At 40.8% G+C, this 24,627-nt stretch overlaps 1 long non-coding RNA gene across 2 annotated transcripts in view; it reads right to left on the bottom strand.

Annotated features, from left to right (window-relative positions):
- LOC144615042 (uncharacterized) overlaps positions 1 to 24,605 on the bottom strand; it is a 46,358-nt gene extending 21,753 nt beyond the window's left edge. Inside the window, exons 1-3 of one of the 2 annotated variants that reach the window (XR_013553386.1) lie at positions 24,375 to 24,605; positions 11,900 to 12,087; positions 11,043 to 11,193 (exon numbers count right to left, since the gene is read on the bottom strand). This is a non-coding gene — a long non-coding RNA (uncharacterized LOC144615042). The remainder of the gene's footprint in view (positions 1 to 11,042; positions 11,194 to 11,899; positions 12,088 to 24,374) is intronic. The other variant, XR_013553387.1, reaches the window with a different exon arrangement.
- Positions 24,606 to 24,627: the final 22 nt, after the last annotated feature.

The raw sequence follows: 24,627 nt of genomic DNA, 5'->3' as shown, positions 1-24,627 counted from the left end.
TAAAAGCCAATGTATTGCCCTTTTCTGGGGACAGTCATAGCTGGAGATGTTGAGTCTTTTTGAAATGGTGCTCCAGTGCCCACTCGCTAACATAGGGATGCCCAGCAGCAATTGCTAGGTGCTGTGGTGGTCTTGTGATTCCTACCCCTTGATTGCGGCAGAGGAAGCAGCTTCTTTGATGGTGGGTTCCTTGTTGCTGGTCTGAGGCTCAATCCAAGAGTCCCTTCCTAGGAACTACTTCTTTGTTTTGAATCCTTCTCTGCTTCAAAACACTAGAGTTTTGCTTCTTATAATTGTATTCTGATTGATAGATACTGTCTTAGCTGTTATTTTCTAAGCTGTTTTTCCTGAGGTGTACTTAAGGTAAATCAAAATTTTCCAATTATAAGTGTGAAAGCACTTCAAAAATATTTGGCCATTGAAATTCAAACTTTACTCTGGCTTCCAGCAGTTGGTGAATGGATGATAACTGATCAATCATGCTGATAGGAAGTATGACAAGTTGCAAAGAGCAGAACCTTTGAAGTCAGACAAGAATACACACAGTCTAGTGGGTTCTCAGTTGTAGGTATAGTGTCTGGACATGGTAGCAAAATTAAAGAAGAAACTTCATCTTTACATAAAGACAAAAGTCCCATAGTCCTCACTAGAAGTTACGCCTGGGAAGTTAACTCATGCCAGGTGGATAGACTCCTAACATAGTAAAGAGAGAGCAGCCTTTGGAAGGCAACAGTCCTCAGGTCTTCCATCAACTTGGCTACTAACTGACTGCTTGACCTTTACCATTTTCTTTAGTCTTTGAGCTTCAGTTTCCACAGCCACAAAATGTGGATATCAACACTTTGCTCACAGGATTGTTTTATTAGAAGTATAAATAAAGGATGAAAAGCACCTGTGATATCTGGCACATAACAGGTATTCAAAGTGGTTAGGAACTATTATTCCCTCAGCTTTCAAGGGAAAAGTGAATCCAGTCTTGTTCACACAGAAGCAGAAATAAGAAAATAAGAGACCAAACAGAAGAAAGAGAAAAGATAAATAGAAAGATATACAGCCAGAAGGGCTAATGTTGTCTCATAGGCCCTGAGATGCAGGGAAAAAGGAAACATTCTCCTATGGTGAGAAGAAAGGAAATAAAGTAGTCTGGAGCCACAAAGAATCCAGGGTAAGGCCCTCCTGCTGCATTAGCGCTGGGTGACTGTGAAAACATGAGGTCTGCTCTCAGCGGTAGAGGTATGCATCGTGGTTTCTATTATAATTCTGTTTTTACTCAAAACTTGCCAAAAATTTTCTTTTGAGGTGAAACTCTCCAGCATTTTCTACAGCTCAGATTGATTATTTGAAGTAGCATTGGGAGAAAGTAACAACATATTTGTTATTAAAATGCAAGGAGGTGGGAGAAAAAACACAAAATTTTAAGATGTCCCTTATATAAAGGCTTACACCATGTTGGATTGTCCATACAAATCATTAAAAAGTTGTATTTTTTATTGAAATTCAGTTGTAAAAGAGCTTCACAGAATTTTTGTGTTCCTTTTAAAGTTCTGAATACGGACAATACTGACTAAAATACCTAATATAAACTCCATGAGGAGTAGCAACCATATTGTGTTTATTTGTGCCAGCATGGCACATGTACATTGTGTCCACAGCCTATGCACATGGATTCCTACAGCCAGAACAGCAAAAAAGAAACTGGTTCATTCTGTTAAATCTGTTAAATTGTTGGTCAGAGAAACAAAGCATTGTTTGCTCATGGAAATTGAACTTGTTTGTATATAGGAGATCTAGTCGTCTACTTAATTTAAATTTACATCACTTTAACAACTGTTGAAGTAGCACAGTATATGCATAATTATTATTATACACTCTTTATAAATGGATTTAATTATACTTGTAGGAATGACTTTGTTACATAAAGTTCAATCTTCATCTGGTGCCATTTTTCTTTAAGAGTTTCCTTGGTCATGGGCACCTGGGTGGCACAGTCGTTTAAGCATCCAACTCTTGATTTGGGCTCAGGTCATGATCTCACAGTTTGATGGGTTGAAGCCCCACATCGGGCTCTGCCCTGACCCTGCAGAGCCTGCTTGGGATTCTCTCTCTCATTTCTCTGCCCCATGTGTTCTGTCTCTCTCAAAATAAATAAACTTAAAAAAATTATTTAGAAAAAAAAAAAAAGTTTCTTTGGTCAGGCAGACCAAGGCTTAGCTTAGAAGAATGATGCTACCTGGGGAAGCCATGTGCTCAGACACACAGATGATATGGATACAACTTTGAGGTCCAGCTTAATTTAGAATGCTGCTCCATGCAGATTTTTGAACAGGAGTTTGGGAATAAGGCACTGCTATTGAACCATGATGGTATTAAGTGACTGGTTGCTGGCACTCTACAGATCAGCAATCTCACAGAGACAGCAAGGAAGTGCTATACAATCTCCTCCACTCTGACCCTGCTCTCATCTCAGATTCAACACTACCAGTCACTCTAACTCTGTAATTCATTGCATTTTTCTTATTTCCTTTCCCACTACTTCTACTTTAAATTAGGTTCTCATTGGGGCAGCCAGTGGCTCAATCAGTTGAGTGTCCGACTCATGATTTGGGCTCAGGTCATGATCCCAGGGTAGTGGGATAAAGCCCCACATTGGGCTTTGTGCTGAACATGGAGTTTAAGATTGTCTTTAAGTCAATCAGTCAATCAATCAGGTTGTCATTAATTCCTATCCTAGAATATTTTTGATGAGGGGTAAGCTAAGGGCAAAATACAGGCTAACAGCACCCTCCCCACCATCACCAGGTGGAATATGTGTGATATTCCTCGGACACTCCTGGCTACCCAAGAACAAAGGAAAGGGGTTTAAGTGCTTGCCATGGAAATGTGGCAAACTAAGGCAAATGAAAAATTAAATTCCCTTACTGCCTACAGCCCATTGAGAAATCCTTGAAAACTTTAGAGTGACCTCTCTTTAGGAGTTCAGCTGCCTCGATGATGACACTTTGCTAGGAGCAAAAGGGAATCTTGGCTTAACATTAATTTCTTTAGAAAGTTCCTTTATCTAAACTCCCCAAGATATAGGTTGGCAATCATACTCCAAGCTTATGGCCCCCTGATATACATCTGAAGGGCCCCATGATTGAGGTTTTACTAAAGGCTAATAAATGGTGTTTCCCCAGTAACAGCTAGCCCCCTCAAGGTCCTGGAAACCTTGCTTCCAAAATACCTTAGGGATTTACTCTATCCCTAATCCCTTCTCAACCTGAAGGTATATAACCAGTCATGACCCCAGTGCAGCTCTTCCTGCCCATGGGTTCTGTCCCCATACTTTAATAAGACCACTTTTTTTGCACCAAAGATGTCTTCTAGAATTCTTTCTCAGCTGTTGGCTCTGGACCGCCCCATAATCATCCCAAAACGTCATCGTTTTAAGTTTCCAACAATGCTAACAAACCCATCATTTTTACATATATACCACAGGCCTCCTTAAAATTATTTTTCCCAACGGAATTTGAGGCTCCTTAGTTTGTTAATCAAGGATGTCTATGATCTGTCTCCACCACTAACTTTCCAGTCCTTTCTTCCTGTCACGTCCCATGCTTTTTACCAGCTTTATCTTTCCTGGATTATGACATTCACTTTGTGTTCTCTGTCACATTTCTACAGGCTCAAGTTTTGTCCTGCTCTCAATTCCAGGGTTATTTTCTCCATAATCATACTTTTTCCTGCAACCAAATGTCATTTCCCTACCCCAATTACTAAAGGGGAGGAAAAAAAATTCCATCTTAGATTGTCCAGTTTGGGGAATTAGACTAGCCAAAGATCGGTTGGTTAACAAGAGAAAACAAGCAGAAGTTTACTAATATTAGCGTCACAAATATACACCAATTTGGGTTTATTTTAAGTTAAACAAATGTAAACGGATTTGGGGCTTTTGGGCAAGGAAGAAAGTTCAGGGAAGATGAGCAGAGAAAGTGTGGTTAAAAAAGGAAACATCTCTGCAAATGAAAATTTCTTTTATCAAAGGAAAACTTAGGCTGTGTTTTTAGAGCTTCTCCTGCTTCTGCTGGTTTTCAGTGGCCTTTAGCTCAAAATAATCCATATGCCAAAGAGGTATATTTGTGGGTGGCATATTCTGGTACCCTTCTGCACATATCATTTATTACCTTAGTAATTCATTTGTTACAAAACATCTCATTTTCCTAACATGTTGAGATTGTCCTAACATAGATTAAACTGGGGAAATTTCCCCTTTCTGCCTCAGCAAGAAAGATGTTTTAAAGGGTAGGGGAAAGAATAGAAAAAAAAATAAGGCCCACCTCTTTCAGAAGAGGCTGGGTGTGTGGCTGAGATAGGGTACATTCCAAACTCCAACTCATTTCTATCCTCAGCAGAGAAATATACTTAGAATCAGTAAAAGTTGCTTTACTTGACAAATACTGGTATAACTGGGAGGCCCCATTTTCCTGGGAGAAGAAACAGAACAAAGCTATTTCTTAGTTTAAACTAAGAGGAGCCCCAGGATTGGGAAAGTGGAATCTGAGCCTAGGAGTCAGCAGATGCTCATTCCAATCCTGCCCCACTCTTGGGAACTGTGGAAGGGGGCAGGGATACGTCAGCCCCAAAATATGCCTCTGTGGCATAAAGATTATTTTGAGCATCAGTAGAATCTCTGAAAACAAAGTGTAAATTGCCCTTTTGTAAGGGATATTTACATTTATGAAGGAAATCTCCATTTGTAAAGGTGTCTCCCTCTTGGTATCTGGAAGAGAAGGTCACTCTAAATCTTCAGAAACTCTTCTCCTTGGAGAAGGGTAACAACTTAAATCTGCATAACAAATCCGACCCTTATTACTACACTCTCCCTGGTAATCTCCCATAACTAGCCTCCCCTCCAAAACATCTTTCTTTTGTCTTTAACTGGAGATAGTATTTAAGGTGGTGGTTTGGGCCATTTCAGGTAGTTTAACTTGGTTTTTCTGGGTATCTCCCATATATACAGAAGGTATACGTGTTATTAAACTTATTTTTTTCTCCTGTTAGTCTTCTATTATAAAAAGTTCCTCAGCCAGGAACCTAGAAGGATAGAAAGAAAATGATCGATCTTTCCCTACACTCCCCTGTGGCCTGGGAAATAACTGTGCCAGTAGAGTAAAAGAAGGTTTTATAGAGGCATTTTCCCAATGCACCTGGAAGTGCTCTAACAGATGACACAGCTTTGCCCCTGGCTTCACAAGTCCCTGGTGAGGAGCTTCAGGAGAGGACAAGCTTTCACATCATTGAAGACCTCAGGCTCTGCACATCGGAATTGAAAATCTGAGGCACATATTCCCAAGGGCAGCACTGGGAGTCTGGCCCTGAGTGTTTGGCCTAGGGGACCTCTGGAAAGAGGATTAATCTGAATTTGCTGCTACTCCTAATAGGTGAAAACAGAAGTTCAACTCCATCATAGGATAAAATGATGGCTACCCCAATTACAATACCCTTGAGTCGATGGCTTGTCTTGTTCAGAGAGGGCAATAGCACCTTGTACAGCAGCTATTAATTTTTACTAAATAGAAGTTACATAGTTGTGTTTTGGTAATTGATCTTTTCCTGTCTTATACATGCAATTCATCTCCCTTAGACTTGAATGTAAATGACAGACTAATACATTGCAAATTTTCTTTTCGATGATTTTAAAACATTTTAACAGTAATTTAAAAAATTAATATATATAAAGCATTCTATATACTAGAATAACAGCATACTAGAATAACTAGAATATAATAGAATATTCTATATTCTAGAATAACTAGAAAAGCCACAGCTCTGTGCCTAAGAAATATGCAATATATTTAGAGAAATGTTCACCATTCACATATGCAACTTCTATTTATTTACTAAAGAAAAATTAGAATCTGCCTGTGTATGAAACACCCAGCTAGGCACAGGATGACCCAAACCTTCCCTGAAGTTAGCAAATGAATAGGTTTAAAAATGACAATATATAATGATAAATTGTGAGGAACACCATAAAGAAAACAAAATAAATAGAAAATAACTCTCTCCTTTAGATAGATGAGGGAAGTTCTCCATGAAGATGTAGGGTTGCAGCTGAGACCTGAAGGTGAAGAAGTAATCATTTTTGAGAAGTTAGTCCAGACAGAACAGTATGTTGAAGGCACCAATGTGTAAGATGTACCTTCCAAATAGATCAATGTATTATAAGGGCATAGGCTATTCCGGTGATAAAGATATTGAATGTATTCCTTTCAACAAGTATCTACTATGTGAGTACAATGAGCTGGAGATAAAATGAGGAATACAGATCTAAAAGAAGTTCTCCTGGAACTTCTAGTCAGGTGAGAAAGGTGCTGAGTGTGCATTTCAGGTGTCATGGGGACCACGAGATGGGGTAATACAGACATAAGTAGCAAGTGGATTTTGATGGAGTGTGGGGCAAGCTGAGAGCAAAGTACAGGCTAGCAGCACCCCCCCCCCACCACCACCACCAGGTGGAGTATGTGTGATATTCCTCAGACACTCATGGCTACCAAAGAACAAAGGAAAGGGGCTTAAGTGCTTGCCATGGCAATATGGGAAACAAAGGCAAATGAAAAATCAAATTCCCTTACTGTCTATAACCCATTGATAAGTCCTTGAAACAGGCAGTGACCTCTCTTTTGGAGCTCAGCTGCCTTGATGATGACACTTTGCAAGGAGCAAAAGAATCTAAGCTTAACATTATCCCAATCTTGAGAATCTTGTAAGTCTATTTTAACACATAACAATTTCTTTGGAAATTTCTTTTATCTCAGTTCCCCCAAGATATATGCTGGCAATCACACTCCAGGCTTATGGCCCCCTCATATATATCTGAAGGGTCCCATGGTAATAAATGGCATTTCCCTAGCAACAGCTAGCCCCTCAAGGTCATGGAAACCTTGCTTCCCAAAATACCTTAGAGAATTACTCTATCCCTGACTACCTCCCAACCTGACAGTATATATTATGACCCCAGCGCAGCTCTTTCTGCCCACAGGTCCTGTCCCTGTGCTTTAATAAAAGCACCTTTTCACACCAGAGACATCCTCAAGAATTCTTTATTGGCCATCAGCTCCAGACCACCCACCATCACCCCCAAAACTTTATCAGATTTTACCAACCCTAGAGTGAATGAGGGAGTCCTTTCTAAGGAACTGAAAGATTAGTGTCAACCTGAAAATAAAAAGCCACAATGAGAGGCAAGTGAGTGTTTATTCTGGGATTAAAGGGGAGCACAGATTCAGTGAGAAACTCAAATAGTGTCCAACTTATTGGGTGAAAGCCAGGGTTTTTTATGAGGGAAAGGAAGGAGCATTTCCATTATTTGAAGTACAGAAATATTTTTTTGGTGGGTTATTAACATGTTAACTACTTTGGGTTATCTGTTGATTGAGTGCTGGTTTTAGCTACTGGTTTCATCTTCAGGAGGTCCACAAGATTAGTCTTGTGATCAGAACGTCCACTCTCCCACTGACTTCTCTAACATCTGCCAGTTTGTCTAGTCCAAAGGTTTTGGCCCAATTTAAACAAAGGATGTGTAAAGCAGTTTTTCTGTAATGACCACTCTGGCTCTATTTTAGAAATGGATCTAGTCAGGTCAATTTTTCACAATAAGAATTTTCTGGGTAAAGAGTAAAAGGCTCAGGAAACTGTCCAAAAAGAAAGAAAAGCCTGGGTCTGTTGTTATGGGTTCTCTGCAGGTGGACATAGGTAGATTTGTTAATTTAGAGGAAACAATTTACAAGACTAAATGGGCAGTTCAGATTTGATGTGTGATAGAGAAGTAGGTATTGAGACCTTGAATATAATATAAAATTGTGAAATTGCTAGTCAAGGCTGGCAAAAGGAAGGAGTTGAAGTACATTTGAGACTGATGTGCCATTAGTTTTCATTGAAAACTTTTGCATAAGAATTAGTCTTTCTATTCTTGTCATCACATTATTATTTTATACTTAATCCCTCTCTTTTATCTCTGAAACTGTGCTAATACAAACGCATTTTAGTTTTGGGTTTTTGTTTTGTTTTCAAAATTGCTGTCCATAGCGCTTTTGGGTTCCTCTCCTATTTTTCTGTTCACTCAGTTTTGATATTTACTTGGGAGGAAAAATGGAGATTTTATGAAAACTAAACTAGGTCACAAAAGAGTTACACATTTCCCCCTAAGGCTCCTAAAACAATTTTGAACTCAGAACACTTGATTTTACTTTCCTGTCCACAACATTGGGTAAGCATGAGAGCAAGAAAAAGGCATTCCTTCATGTAAAAGCACAATTTGTGGAAAAGAGAGGCTAAAACATTTGTTTTTCTAGAACCTTTACCAAATGATGTGAAGTCCATATGATTGCTAATCATGTTTTACCATTATGTTCCTGGATTGCATTGTCAAAAATACTTTGGTTTTATGATTTCAAAAATTGCTGTTTTAAATATAATTTTTATGACAGGATGAATGGTCCCATAATCTAATGGACATATAATTATGTAGAAGTTATATTAGCACAGCTAAATACAGCTTGTAGAAATAATGTACAGAAATCCTGAGTCCCAAGTCTCCTTCTCTTTGAAACTGTCCTACCTTCCCTGACATTGTTGGTTACTTTCTGTGCTCAGTCCTTTAATACATCAGTTATAATTACTGTTCACATACCCATTTCCTTTACTAAACTGAGTGACTCATAGGCAGAGAATGTTTATTATTTGTTTTTCTAACCACAAAACTTTATAGTAGATGCACAAAAATATACTTTTGCAGGAACAAATAGGAAAGTTATTAATACATACTATAGAGGTTATCAGACATTGGACATTTTTAAAAAATAACATGTATTAAACTTTAAAGGGGGATGTTCATATAGAAGTAACAACCCCTACCCCTGTAACTAAGCCAACACCCAAATACCCCTTTGGCCACTTTGACACCTAGTTCTTGTAAATGTTTCCCTTCCTTCCATGTATTCACTCTCATAATCCAGTGAGTCTAAGAAACACAGCCATGTTTAAACATCTGGGATTCATCAGGCTGATTCTGGTAATCAAAGTTCAGAAGATCAGTTCCAGATGTTGCCTAACTAAAGTTACATAAACATTGTTCACATTTTTAAATACAATCAGACCTAACTTCCCATATCTTGAAAGTAACTTAATTTGTATAGGTAGGAGTTATACTTTGCACTATTTTTTTTAATTAACTTTCAACTTAACACAGAGATAAGGCTGATAGATCTTCCCTAAAGGTGAATGAATATCAATAAAATCAAGATACATTTTTGGAAATCATACATTTAATTACATTAGCTCTAAGATTCCATAAGACAGAAAGAAACAGTAATACTGTCTGAGTGTCCATTATGTAGAGGAGGAAAAGTAATTTTCGCTCTACCCTTCTGGGTTCGTTGCTGGGCCATACCACCCCCTAAAGTACAGACTAACAAGAGAAAACAGAGTTTAATAACATGACTACCCCTCCTGTATATATGGGAGATACCAAGGCAACCTGAGTAACTCCTTGGAATGACTCAAACTACCACCTAAAAACCACCTCTAGGTAAAGACAAAAGATGTTAGGGAGGTTATCAGTCACAGCAGAATAAACAAGGGTATGGTTGATAGGAGTTTCTAGAGATTTAGTCATCCTTCTCTTCCTGGTCCAGAAAGGGAGACACCCTTATCAATGGAGATTTTCATTATAAATGTCAATGACCCTTACAAAACGATTACTTCTACTTGTTTCCTCCTGCATCTGCTATTGTCTTAAAAATAACTAGCTCAGGGGCACCTGGGTGGCTCAGTTGGTTAGGCGTCCGACTTCAGCTCAGGTCATGATCTCACTGTCCGTGAGTTTGAGCCCCATGTCAGGCTCTGTGCTGACAGCTCAGAGCCTGCTTCAGATTCTGTGTCTCCCTCTCTCTCTGCCCCTCCCCCACTCACGCTCTGTCTCTATCAAAAAATAAATAAACCTTAAAAAATTTAAAAAGTAACTAGCTCAAAATAATCTTTATGCCAAAGAGGTTTATTTTGGGGGCAGGACACTCTGTTCTGCTTTTGTCCTGTCATTGAAATTTGCCCAGTAACTTTCACAGAGATTGCTCTGTAGCTCACTGAAACAGTCTTTTAATCTTGAGAATAGGTAAGTTCAAAAAATTTTTTTAACTTTTATCTACTTTTGAGAGAAAGAGAGAGAGTGTGTGTAAGCATGAGCAGGAGAAGTGCAGAGAAAGAGGGAGACACAGAATCCAAAGCAAGCTCCAGGCTCTGAGCTGTCAACAGGAGCCCAGAACCCACAAACTGTGAGCTCACGACCTGAGCTGAAGCTGGATGCTTAACTGACTGAGCCACCCAATCACCCTGAGAATAGGTAAGTTCAATTAAACAGTTGTGTTTCATTTCAGGAGGCTGTGTAACAGGTGGGCTTCCAAAAGTTAGGTCAATATGGTACAAGCAATCGTGTTACTTAATAAGAGACATTTCTATGGGAAAGAAAACAGATGAACAGTTAAAGCAGACTGTAAACTCAGTCTGAGTCATGAGGGAAGATGGTTTAGAAGATTATATTAGGAAAGATTTTCTCTGCTGTTCAAGGTCCTTCCAGCTGGACTAAGAACCAAATTGACAGGGGATAGATTAACAGGCCAAGATAAAATGTAATTTCAGACATGAAATTCTAAACACAGTAAGGCACATGAGGCTTATATGAGATCTTGATCTACAGAAGGAGGTAGGGGAGGATAGCCATTAATAGGAAGGCAAGAGGAGATGTTTGGAAAACAAAGGTTACCCTATCATACAGGTAAATTCTTTAGAGAAAGAGGAATCTCTAGTAATATCTCTCTTCCTGGGATAGGCAGGCAGCTAAAGGGAGGATAAAAAGGTTTTCCTGAATCTGCTACGTTTTGATTGCTTTTAACTCAAAATAACATTCATGCCATTTTGTGGCCCATTCATGCCAGGTGGCCCATTTGGGGCAAACTGGCCTTAAACCTTATAGTTCCCTCTTCCGAAACTTATGTGAAGTTTCATACCTTAAAGTTTGATTTGGTAGATGGTTTCATCTTGTTGAACCAGTCTTAGTCCTGATATTCAGTTCAATTAAACTCTTTCAGGAAGTGATGATGCAGGTATGTTCTCAAAGTTAGCCCTATTGTTCCAGTAATCAGTTATTAAATAAGAGGGCTTTATATGGAAACAAAAGAAAAACAATGGTTAGTAATTGAACCAAATTAGAAACCAGTTTCTGAGTTCTGAAAATAGCCAGTCAAGAAGATTTCTAGATGTCAAGCTTGAAGCATCTTTAGATAGAGTAAGAGCTGTTGTGATTTCTCTGACGTTTACATCAAGCTGTTCATATTTAGTTTGCAGGCTTCAGGAAAAAGGAAAGTTTAAATTCTCAAATATATCCAACTCAGATAAGAGAAAAAATGAAAATATTCATTTGATGAGTTGTAGCTAGGCATTGGAGGAAACTAGAAGAAATCAGGATCTAGTCTAGTTTATAATGAACAGTATTCGAATCTAATATTTACTCAGGTAAGTTATCAAAACATTTTCTTTCTGTATTCACACTCATTTCTACCAAAGACAGCCAAATCAATATTAATTTGTTTGCAAAATAAATCTAGTTTCAAAAAAACTGGGCCTGATTATTTGCATAAGTACTACAAGAATAGCAATTGACCATATAGAAGCTTTAAAACCTGCTTTGCTGGTACTTTATATAAGGGTTGTTTTTTTTTTTTTTTTTTAACAGCCTCTCAAGGCCAGAAACAAAGCCAAATACTTGTCATCAGACCTCACCTGCAATAGCTATACATATGGGTGAATTCCTCTTTTTCTTGAGGTCTCCCACATATTGCTAGGTTTCTGTACCTTCTTTACTCACCTGGTAAGGCTGCTGGGGATTCTGTAAGCAAGTATCAGGCTGATATTTCCCAGGGGCTTTATTAGCTCCATAAAATCCAGCTTAGTTCTTTAAAGCTGTCTGGTCATATCTGAGCCTATGCATGTTTCTCCCAAGCATGCCATTCCAGTCAAAGCGTTGGTAATATAATCAATATTTCCAGTAGTTTCCTGTCACAAGAAGAAAGGATTCTTATTGAACATATGAAAATTTATTGCCATAAAAATATAAGAATTGACAGTTTCAAAATTCTGGATTCTGAAATCAGGTAGGGATAAATGATAAATGTTTCAATTGGAATATATCTGTGTGAACAAATTTCTGGAAATTCAGTTAGCTGAAAAGAAAATTTTTTTAAGACTATATTTTCCAGATTAAAATATTACTGGCTTTTTAAAAAAGTCACAAAAATTACAATTATCCTCTCCAGTTTTTTTACTCCCATGTTACTAATTTTTGTTCTGTTTGAACACAGTATTTGCACTAGTTCTGGAAATTCTTATCCAGTTCAATTTTTATGATGTTAAGGTTATCAGAAACCTGTTCTCAGAGTTTGTTTAACACATTTGCAATAGCCTCAGTAAAACAGTAACTGTAAATGATAAGACTTACAAATGGCCATGGTTAAAGATCTCAGAGTTCATTACAATGCAATTGACAAGGATATTTGCTTACTTCTGTAACGTACAACACTTCAAGATAATAACACAAGGACATCAGACTTCTAGGAGTTTTGTACTATTTTTAGAACATTTTTTTAAAAAATTTTTTTAACGTTTATTTTTGAGACAGAGAGAGACAGAGCATGAACGGGGGAGGGTCAGAGAGAGGGAGACACAGAATCTGAAACAGGCTCCAGGCTCTGAGCTGTCAGCACAGAGCCCGACCGGGGTTCAAACTCACGGACCGCGAGATCATCACCTGAGCCGAAGTCGGCCGCTTAACCAACTGAGCCACCCAGGTGCCCCTAGAACATTTATTTTAATAACATAACTACATAAATGCAATTTATGTACAAAATACAAGAGGATTTAGTATCACCTATTTGACAAACCTTTCCATATAATTTAACATACTTAATATACTTAATTTAACTAATTAAGCATAATTAAAGCTTAGTTTAATTTCTCAAAAAATTTTAAAATGTCCCAGGAGCTCTCAGGAGTATCTCGGACTGTGGTCAAACATGAAAAGATTTTGACATTTGATAAGATAGGATCATATCATTATGAAACCAGATTTAATTATCCATTTAATCAAACTGACAATAAAGGATACCAAAGCCAAATACAGAAGGTTATAGTTTTGAGCAAAATTTAGTTCTTAGACATAGGAAAATATGTTGACAAAGCACAGAATTCTTGTTTTCTTTAAAGGTAAAGAAAAACATGTTTACACAATTTCTTAAGAACAAATCAGTAGTTCAAGAAAACCATTTTTTTCATGAAAACAATTTTATTTTTGCATCAATGTATTTTTATATTAAATTGTAGCCAGTACTGACTGTATATAAAATTCATTTCTGAAGATTCCTTTTCCATAAACCTTCTCCAACTTTCTATCTTACATTCAGATTTTGGCCTGTTTTTATCCAACAAAAATGTATTCCCATTTCTCACTTGCACACAGAGTTGTTTCCCTCATTATTTCCAGTAGTCTTATTTATTAGACTTCTTAACCCTTAGTGAAAATTAAATTGTAACTGTAGGGTCCAAGGGCAGTCTACCCCAAGATGGGCCAGTTAGGCATGAACTTTATTTTTAGTTAAAAGCAATCAAAACCAAGTAGATGCAGCAAAAGCTCTCTTCCTCAGCCTCAGTTGCCTAAAGTTACATCGGAAAGTAGGGCCTGTATTTCAATACAGGGACTGTGTTTCAATTCCCCTTTAACTAAGAAACTTACCTACAAAATAGGGCAACCTTGTTTTCAAAACATCTCCTTTTGTGTTCCTGCCAGTGGTTTTCTCCGACCCCCTACCCCTCTTTTTATTCCTGTTACCTCGCTGTCTTTGGAATTTCATGTCTGTATAGATTCCATCTGTCTCATGTTAATTTGATTCCAAGTTTAGCTAGAAGGGCCTTCAAGGGCAGAGGATGTTCTTCCTCTTTAACATAAGTAATTGTGAACTGTTTGTTATACCAATATTCTTCAGGAATTTTTGAATACATCTCATAATGTCTAGAAAGGTATCTTTTTATAGTATGATTTTTCAATAAAGCAAAAACCTGGTTTACTAACAGACTCCTATTTAATTTCTCTATAAGACAAAAGTAAATCTGTTTAGTACTAAAGATTTTATTATTTGGAAATCATCTAGATATTTAATAAATGATGATGAATTAAGTGACATTTAGCTTAGCAAAATTTAAAGTTTCAGATTGCCAAGCTTTGCCAACAAACTTTTTACCTTTTAATCTCATTTACATTTCCTTAAAGCATTAACAAAGTCAGTCTTTTTCTAACTTTGGGCAAACAGGTAGAATAAGAGTCTTATGTTTATTTTAATTAAACCAATAACCTTAAATTAGCTTTGATACCAAATATTTTCTCAGATCTCACCGATTTGAAAATACATTTGGGTTAGTTTCTATCCATCTGAATTTTGGAATGCCCAATCCTTATAAGCACTTGCCTTTAAAATAACTAAACAGAGCTCCTTGACTAATTTTAGCAATACCATCTACAGATAGGGAAAATATTTCACATACATACAGAAACAAGATGCAAACAAAATCTTATAACTTTTGTTTTACTAATAGCTGTAGGGAAGACATTAGGAGCCCAAATTCCAAATACAGTAAAACCTTGGTTTGAGAGCGTAATTCATTCCAGAAACATGCTTGTAATCCAAAGCACTTGTATATCAAAGTGAATTGCAAGAATCATTGGTTTTGACTTGTTTCTGGAGTTGCATTTCTGGCTCTGTAGAGATTTGTAAGACAAAGACAGTTTTTTTAATTCCCCAAAGAACTAGATTATAGCCTTAATACCAAGGGACTGGCCCATCTTTTTAAATAAATTTGCTTATATTGCAGATTTTTAACTAAAATGGAATAAAATAGATTTATATCTTTAAGTCTATATAACAAAAGCTTTTCTGGGTATTTAACTCAACTGGGCTTTTATTGGTCCCTGAATAATGGCCTTTCACAGATCATTTGTAGGAGAGCCTCAGGGAAATTTGGGGTCCTCCTTCCTCTGTGAAGAGCAGTCGTGGATAGTCATTAATCTTTTTAATTTTTGATTTCCTTAAATTTGGTAGGATCTTTCAAAAATAGAGGTAAAGAGCTTTATAATTTAAAAGATCTGCTATCCAGGGTGAGAAGAAAGGCTAGTAAAAACAAGATAAGAGGGGCCAGTCTCATGTTGGAGGCTGGATACTCACCTTGCACACTTTTTGGCTTCTGTAATCTTGCTTGCCTCCTGTGTCCACCAACTGCCTGGATAGCACCACTGATAGAGGGTTGAGAGACAAAAGAAAAAGGGGAGGGGGCACCTACCATCCCATCCATAAAAGGAGGCAGATGGCAAGGTTCGGGCCTCAGCCTTTAGAAGTGATTCTGCTGGACCAGCACCTGTGTGCAATAAACAGTCTTTCCCTGATTTCCCCAGTGCATGTGCCTTGTCTCTTCCTCAGTACCAAGTATTTGCTGTAACATTTGGTACATTGGCCAGGAAAATTGACAGCTGCCCTGGCCCCTTGAGCCACCATCGTCAGAGGCCATGTGTCGAGGCCCCTGGGGATGGAAAGGAAGGCATGGCGCCAGTGATTTAACCGGACCTGGACCCTTGCTGGGCCTGGCAATAGTTGGCCCTCGCTGTGCTGGAACAGACTCCAGGGGGAATCAGAAAATTCTGCCAGTATGGGACATCGGATTGGTTAAGTGTCCCTGGGGACCCAGGACCAATTTCAGGCCCACCCTAGAGTCAGAAGGGGTGCCTGATCACCTCTGGGGTGACAGAGTCGCCAAATAGGACAGGGAAGTCCTGGGTGGAAGTCTGCAGTCTGTCTGAATGTGTGTGTGAGTGCACGTGCTCCATAGTCTCAGCTACGGTGCCTGAGTAGGTCCTAACCTGCGACTCCGTGATGACCTCATACAGCTCAAGGCAGAATCAGGTCTGTAGAGGTCTGATCGGAGTCAAGGGTTTATACTGACCTGCCAATGCTAAGAGGCCTCTAAATCCCCGTGAGGGGAGTGGCCAGGAGGAGGAAGGGATCTCTTCCCTCATGTTTGTCTTGTGACACCATACGTTGGGAGGGATGTATCTAGTATACTAGAAAGGGGCGGGGCGGGGGGGGGGGGGAAGTTTCTCAAAACCAACTGTTTCCGAATGTATGATTAAGAATTTTAAAAAGGGATTTTCAGATGACCATGGGGTCAAATTGACCCCCAGGAAGTTACATACCCTCTGTGAATTAGAATGGCCCACATTTGGTGTAGGCTGGCCCCCTGAGGATACCCTAGATGTCCCCACAGTCTGAGCTGTTTATAAAGTAGTTAATGGAGACCCTGTACATTGATCAATGGCTGGAAATAGCCCAAGTCAAGCCTCCTTGGGTCCACTTCTGCATTAATAGTAAGGGACAATGTAGGGTCTTAGTGGCATGGGCCAAGAAGAAGACTTCACAGCACAAAAAACTGCCCCCCATCCTCCAAGAAAATTCAGAAATCCCTCCATTTCTGCCACCATATGCCCCCAGCACCCCATCAATCGAGGGATGGGAACTTTGCCTGCCTGACAGTCCACCCCCATTGGTCTTGCCTCCACCAGCAGCTGGTCCGCCCCAGCCAGGGACACCTGAACTGGTAGGAAGATGCCTTAGGTCTGTGACTCAAGGTCCAAAGCCCCAATGGCAATACAGATGCCATTGTGGGTTCCCCAGGAATAGGCCCTGATGGGACCCTCCAAGAAGGAGGAATCAGTTTTCTACTACCAACCATTCTCCACTACTGACCTCCTCTACTGGAAACACCACATACCACCCTACTCTGAGAAGCCACAGGCAATGATAGATCTCCTAGAATCCATAATCCAGACTCACCACCCTGTCTGGGTTGACTGTAAGCAGCTTCTTACCCTTTTCAACACAAAAGAATGCCAACAAATTGTCACTGAAGCCAGAAAATGGCTCCACATTGAGGCACCAGATGGGAATCTAGATGTTGAGGCTTGGGTATAGGAGGCTATGCCTCAGGAGGAGCCCCACTGGGACCCCAACACAGAGATGGAAAGGGCCAGATTAGAAAGACACCCACTCGCCTTCCTCCAGAGGGTAAAAGCAGGGGCCAAAAAGACCACCAACGTGGCAAAGGTATCTGAGGTCCTACAAAAGCCAGAAGAGAGTCTGTCTGATTTCTATGAAAGATTATGTGAAGCCTTCAGAGTTTACACTCCATTCGACCCAGAAGCCCTCAAAAATCAGCTCATGGTCAATGCTGCCTTTGTGGTACAGGCCCAAAGTGACATTAGACAGAAGCTCCAAAAATTAGAAGGATTCACTGGAAAAAAAAAGCCAACGAATTATTGGAAATGCCAACAAGGCTTTTGTAAACTGAGAACAAGCTGCCAAAAAGGAGACAGACTGAGGAATGAAACAAAAGGCAGTTCTCTTGGCTGCTGCCTTGACCCCCTCTGGAAGGGCCCCCCCCCCCAGACACCATGAGGGATGCAAGAACAAAAAAGGGTGCCACTGGGATGGGATCAATGTGCCTACTGCAAGGAATTTGGACAGTGGAAAAATGAATGCCTTAACCACCAAAAAGGGAAACCAAAAACCTCTGCTCCACTCAGCTGCTACCAACCAGAACCACCTGAGGCTGACCTGAACAGACTGGCAGGAGTGGACTCTGATTAGGAAAGACTGGGCTCTATCCAACTAGGCCCCCATGAGCCCATGGTCAAAATGAAGGTGGGGGGCCAAACAATAGACTTCATGGTCAACACTGAGACCGAACACTCTGTGGTGACACACAAGGTGGCACTTTTGTCAGGTTGAGAAGTCACCATCACAGGAGCCTCACGGGTGCAAACTGGAAGGCCATTTTGTGGTCCCCGACTGGGGGAGTCACCAAGTAGTTCATGAATTCCTGTATCTACCCTATTGCTCAGTCTCACTGTTAGGTAGAGACCTCCTAGCAAAGTTGAGTGCAGTAATGGCCTTCTCCTCAGATGGACAGATGCAATTGTGCCTAAACAAAAAAGCCTAACCCATAATTTTGTCCCTGATGATTCCATGGGAAGAGGAATAGAGATTATATACTTCCCCTCCCAGTGAGCCAACTGTGGCCCCCAAGCTAGAAACTGAATTCTCTTCAGTTGGGGTAGAAGGAAACCCCCTGGTCTGTCAAAAAACCACCCCCTGATATTAACTGACCTAAAGCCTGGATCCCAACCTGTCAAAATATGCCAATATATAGTCCCACGAGAGGCATACCTGGGGATCCCGACACACTTGCACAGGCTACTCAAATGGGACTTGTAAAATGATGCCAGTCCCCATGGAATACTCCCCTGCTGCCCGTGAAAAAACCTGGGACAAATGATTACCACCCTGTGCAGGACCTAAGAGCCACTAATGAAGCAGCCGTCATGCTGCATTCAGTATTGCTTAACCCATACACTTTACTAGGACTCATACCCTTGGAACCAGGATGGTTCACATGCCTAGATTTAAAAGATGCCTTCTTCTGTCTCCAGCAAGTGCCTAATAGCCAACCCCTATTTGCTTCTGAATGGGAAAACCCTACCACAGGGGCAAAGGAACAGTTCACTTGGACTAGACTGCCTCAAGGATTCAAAAAATTCACCAACCTTATTCAGCTGGGCTTTGGCATATGATTTAGCCAGGTTCTGGGACAGGACCTAGGATGCATCCTCCTCCAAGGTATGATCTTCTGCTAGCCAGTCCCATGCAGACCCAGTGCTGGGAGGGAACCAGAGCCCTATTCAGGCTATAAGCAGAGGCAGGATATCAAAGAAAAAGGTGTCAAAGAAAAAGGCACAGATTTGCCAATAGGAAGTTAAATCCTTGGGCTTCAAAATTACCCAAGGCAAATGGATGCTGGGAGCCCAAAGGAAACAGGCAGTTTGTGCCATTCCAGTTCCCACTACCTGCGAGCAGGTCCAAGAGTTCCTGGGAGCAGCAGGATTCTGTCGAATACGGATCCCAGGGTTCTCTGAGTTGGCCAGACCTATATATGAGGCACTGAAAGGGGAAGAGAGAGCACTCCTTTTCTGGGTCCCTAATCAAGAAAAGGAGTTCATAACAAAACTCAGAGGCACTAGCCTTGGGAGTCCCAAATGTATCACGAGATTTCAATCTGTTCATACCTAAGAAGGGAGTGGCCCTGAGGGTTCTCACCCAGGAATTTGGATGTTGGCAAAGACCAGTGGCATACCTTTCAAAGCAGATTGGCTCAGTGGCCACACTGTCTGAGGGCACTAGCAGCCACCACGCTTTCAATCATGGAAGCAGACAAAATCACATTTGGGGTAAAACCTAAATGTTAAGGTTCCCCATTCTGTTATTACCTTGATGGATGCCAGAAGGCCATACAATATCAGGGACTGTTATGTGAGAACCCATGAATAAGACTGGAAGCTATAAAACTCTAAACCTGCCACTTTCTTGCCCACAGTGGTGGGGTCCCCAGAACATGATTGTCTAGAGGTACTTGATGAAGTGTATTCTAGCCAACCTGACCTATCAGACAGACCCTTACAAAATCCTGACCTCATCCTGCACACTGACGGCAGAAGCTTCATGAACGAAGGCAAAAGATATGCTCGTTATGCAGTAGTCTCTGATTTTGAGGTCACAGAAACAAAGGCCCTTCCACGAGGATGGTCAGCCCAAAAAGCAGAACTGTGGGCCCTACTAAGAGCACTAGAACTCAGGAAAGACAAACAGGCCAACATATACACTGATTCGCACTATGCCTTTGCCACTCTACGTGTACATGGGCTCTATACAAGGAGAGAGGACTCATGACCGCAGGAGGAAGAGAAATCAGAAATTGGGAAGAAATCCTAAAGCTATTAAGGGCAGTCTGGGAACCAAGGGAGGTAGTGGTCATCCACTGCAAGGGACACCAGAGGAAAGGACTCAGCATCAGAAGGGAATCGACAAGCTGACACCACAGCTAAACAAACAGCAGAAAAACAAACAACACCCTCAAAAATCATGCTGGCCCCAGAACTGCCAACTTCCCCAAAGTACACAATCCAAGAAACAAAATGGGCACAACAGGAAAAAGGCCAGACAAAAGAAGGATGGTGGGTACTTCCAGACCAAAGAGTCTATATACTGGAGCAGCTAGCATACCAGGTGGCTCTCCTACAGCATGAGCTTAGCCACCTAGGAAAAAACGCCCTTGAAACCTTATTAAGCCATTACTATGTAATTGCTTGACTCTAATCCCTCTGCACGTAGGTCTCTCAATGCCACCTCTTCTGTGCTCAAAATAATGCCAAGCAAGGCCCCACTGGGCCCATAGAAATCCAACACTGTGGTCAGGCACTCTTCAAAGATTTAGAGGTAGAGTTTATCAAAATAAGACCCAGTAAAGGATACAAATATTTTTTTGGTATTAATCTGCATGTTTTTGGACTGGGTTAAAGTCTATCCCACACTCACCAAAAAGGCAAGAGAAGTACCCAAGGCCTTGCTAAGGGATATCATTCCCAGACATGGAACACTGTTAACCATAAGCTCAGACAATGGCCCAGCCTTTGTGGCTGAGGTGGTGCAACAAGTAGCCAAAGCCCTAGACATCCAAAGGTACTTAAAAGCAGCCTACCAGCCCCAGAGTTCAGAGAACATATGAACTGGACCCTTGTATCAGCCATGGCAAACTATGTCAGGAAACTAACTTGTCCTGGCCAGATATACTACCCCTAGCTCTTCTCCAAATATGCTGTACATCCCGGGCAAAAATAGGATTCTCCCCCTTTGAGATCCTATATGGAAGACCCCTTCACTAGTCAAATTCAAGGGGGACCTGACAGAGCTGGGTAATTTAGCAGTATAAAAACAACTACAAGGACTAGGGAAAACTGTATTTGAGATATATAGATGAGTGACAGGATACCTATTTTGCCTAGGAATAAAACTGTATTTGAGATACACAGATGAGTGACATCTATGGAATGTCACCTAGGAATAATTATATTCCCCCACAAACCTGGGGATCAGGCTTGGATAAAAGACTGGAAAAAGGAACTGCCTAAACCTCCCTGGAAGGGACATTACCTAGTTGTGCTAACCATGACCACAGCTCTCAAGGTTGCAGGACTAACCACCTGGATCTACTATTCTGGATTAAAGGCAGCCCATCTGTCACCTGACAACCACTTGAAATGGAAAGTAACGGCTAATCAGAATAATTCTCTATAGATCACCCTTAGGAAGATAGCAGACAACAAGTGGCCTGCAGCCAACACCTGAGAACTCCCTGTAACCAGAAGCTTGAGGAAAATCACCAAGCAACTTAAATGAACTGTAACAAATTGTTCTCTCTCAGATTTCATGGTTCTCAGATTTCATATTCTCTTTCAATACGTGTTGCTCTACTCTTTGCAGTAGGGCTGACCCAAGTCACTCCCACAGACTAGCACCTCAGTCACAAACTCTTGTTAGCCTTCCTCTACTTACTAGTGTCAGGATGCATTATTCTCCTTAGATGCATATTATCTGCGTTATGATTGATGCCCTTTTCTGCATGTTGTTCTCTACCTTTATAACCGACTCCTACCCCAGGATGGGATCGCCCTACTTCCTGTCCTTGCTACGCATATTCCTGTTCCTAACCTGTTCAAGAGGAGTCTTCTCACTCCCACCATGCAATGTATGACTTATACTTGCCCTTGTCCCCCAAGGCACAAAGAACCATTCAAGTCATACTTTTTCTTATTGCCTTAGGAATAACGAAAAGGGTGGGCACTGGAATAGTAGAGGAAACAAACCTGATCTCTTCAACCACTTATTATCATGGACCTAACAGATGACATAAAACATGTTACCAAATCTCTGATGGTTTTACAAGACCAAGTAGACTCCCTAGCAGTGGTAGTCTTACAAAATAGAAGAGGGCTGGACCTGCTAACTGCCAAAAGGGAAGGATTATGTCTCTTCCTAAATGAAGAATGGTGCTTCTCTGTCAACCAATCAGGGCTAGTCTGAGATATGGTCCAGCAGTTAAGGAAGCGAATCAACAGATGAAGACAGGAACTAGCAGATTCATGAAACTCTTGGAGTAACATATGGAATTGGGCCTTTTGGCTCCTCCTTTTAGCTGGTCCTCTCCTAATGCTTTTCATAACCCTCCTATTTGGTCCTTGTATTCTTAATATGCTCCCCAGGTTTGTTTCCTCTCATCCAGAAGCTATAAAAGTCCAGATGATGCTCCAGTTGGACCGTTCTAGCTGTCGCTACTCTCCTTTGGATGATGAAGAACACTAGATGCCTGGCCCCTCCCTTCCATGTCCTTATCCAGCAGAAAGAAGCCAGAATGGTCTTAGCCCCTCCTCCCATGGCAGCAAAGGGTTCCCTGGACCCCATAAATTGATTTTCTCTAAGTCTGCTACAGCAGCTTAAGAATCAAGAGGGTGGAATGAGAAGAAAAGCTACTAAAAACAAGATAAAACAGGTCAGCCAGATGTCTGGGGCTGCATACACCCCTTGCATACCTTTGGCTTCTGTAATCTTTCTTGCCTCCAACTACTCATGTAGCACCACTGATAAGTGTCCCCTCTCCTTTTTCTTTTGTCTCTCAGTCCCCTACCATCCCAGCCATAAAAGGAGGCAGATGCCAAGGTTCAGAGCTGAGCCTTTGGAGGTGACTTTGCTGGGCTGGCACTGGTGAGAAATAAACAGTCTTCTGCTCATTTCCCAAGTGCATGTGCCTTGTCTCTTCCTGGGCACGAAGTATTTGCTGTAACAAGGGGACATGAACTCTTGCAGTGGCAGCTGGGGGCCAGGGGATGTCTAGGATACACCTGCAAAGGACATTGCATAGGGAAGTCTGAAACTGGCAGAACCTGATTATAGAGCCCTGGAAGGTAGCAGCAAAGCAAGCTTCAGTGCTACTCTTGAGTGATTTTGTTAAATTCATTTCCTGGTTTTCAGCATTTACATGAGCAACCTGTATACTTGAACCTAGAAATGAGGTTGGGGTGTTTCCTTTAAATCTTGTAGAGAAAGAGAATTTATGTTGGAAGTGGACACTTAAGTCTAATTTCTTCTTTTTCTCATGAGAGACCCTAAGGTTAGCCATTATACAAACAACACAATTGTGAACTCTCCATAAAGAATATTTTTCTTTTAAATATAACCAACTTAAAGGATCCAGCATCTGACTATTGGCAAGTAGGATCTATTATTAGCAACTTAATAAGCCTTTTAATGGTTTAACTAAATATGTAATAGATATCCTAACAGGGCATAGCTGAGGGAGTCTCCAAGTTCCAGAACTTTACTCTGCAAATTAGTTGAAGAAAGAAGAGGACTTTGTTGCACAGGTGGTAAGGAAGGTGTAATGAAAATGGTGTCTCTAAACTTCCACAAATCATGAGATGCCTTCAGTCACAGACCTGCTCATCTGTGACACTGAGCAGGTGCTATTAAATTGGGACTTTCCAGAACTAACAAGCAACAAAGGCTGAGCTCACAAAGGTTCCTATGGGCTGGAGCCTCTCATGACAAACACCTTGGAGAGCCAGCACAGCTGGACAAAAATAGAAAGACTTGGATCCCCAGTCTATTTGGCCGCCAAGGTGTACCCTGGTAAGTGCATCTATCCCACTGGTCACAAAGCCAATCTCTTAGAACATAGAATGAGATGAAAAGAAAAGCCTCATCTGGTTTTTCTTTTGGCTAAGCCTTGGGTCTCTTGGAGCCACACTAATACCTAGGAGGGATGTACTGCAGGGCTGAGAACATGTGTGGTTTTACAGTAACCTCATTGCATGGAAGTTTTCTTGAGGTCGATGGGTGACCTAATGTCAATCTAACCCATTCCATGACCAACTCATCCTAACACAGTAGTTTGTGAGTTAGGTGGTAAACACCCTACCAGCTTTTAAGTGCTTGACCTGTGCCGCCAATTTTGCAGCTTTCGCTTCCAAGATTATTCCTTACCAGAAGGCTTTAACCACAGCAAAGCTTGTCTAAACAGATGCTGGTCTGATGAGAACTGTGAACATTGACATTTTTATGACAAACAACAAAAGAAAGAAAGAAAGAAAGAAAGAAAGAAAGAAAGAAAGAAAGAAAGAAAGAAAGAAAGAAAGAAAAGGAAAGAAAAAGGAAGACCATCCATGGGAGGAAATGGATTAGAGCCACTAAATGCAAAAATCCAGTTCCAAAAAGTATTTTCTGCTGCTAATCTAAACTTAGGAGAGAAAAAGTACCTGTACCACTCTTGCTCCATCAGACTCCACAGATAAGATTTCTTACCATGTCAGCCTCCTGAAATCTCTACCTTTTGTCAGCTGTTTGTCAGATTTCTCAAGGATCTCTCAGCTACTGCAGAGTGTCAGGTGAGTGGTGTCCTGTTGAGTGTGCCAACTGTTGGAGAGGAAGAATTTTCTCTGCTGTTCAAGGTACTTCTGGCTGGACTAAGAAACAAATTGACAAGAGACATATTAACAAAAGAAAATCAAATTTAGTATCAAATGGACAGAGAATCCACAGAGACCTGAAATTCTGA

Source organism: Panthera onca, chromosome F2 (genome assembly GCF_046562875.1).
Source record: "Panthera onca isolate mPanOnc1 chromosome F2, mPanOnc1 haplotype 2, whole genome shotgun sequence".
Lineage (NCBI taxonomy): Eukaryota > Metazoa > Chordata > Mammalia > Carnivora > Felidae > Panthera > Panthera onca.
Note: the sequence above shows the minus strand (reverse complement) of the source record. Positions and strands in the feature narration are given on the sequence as shown.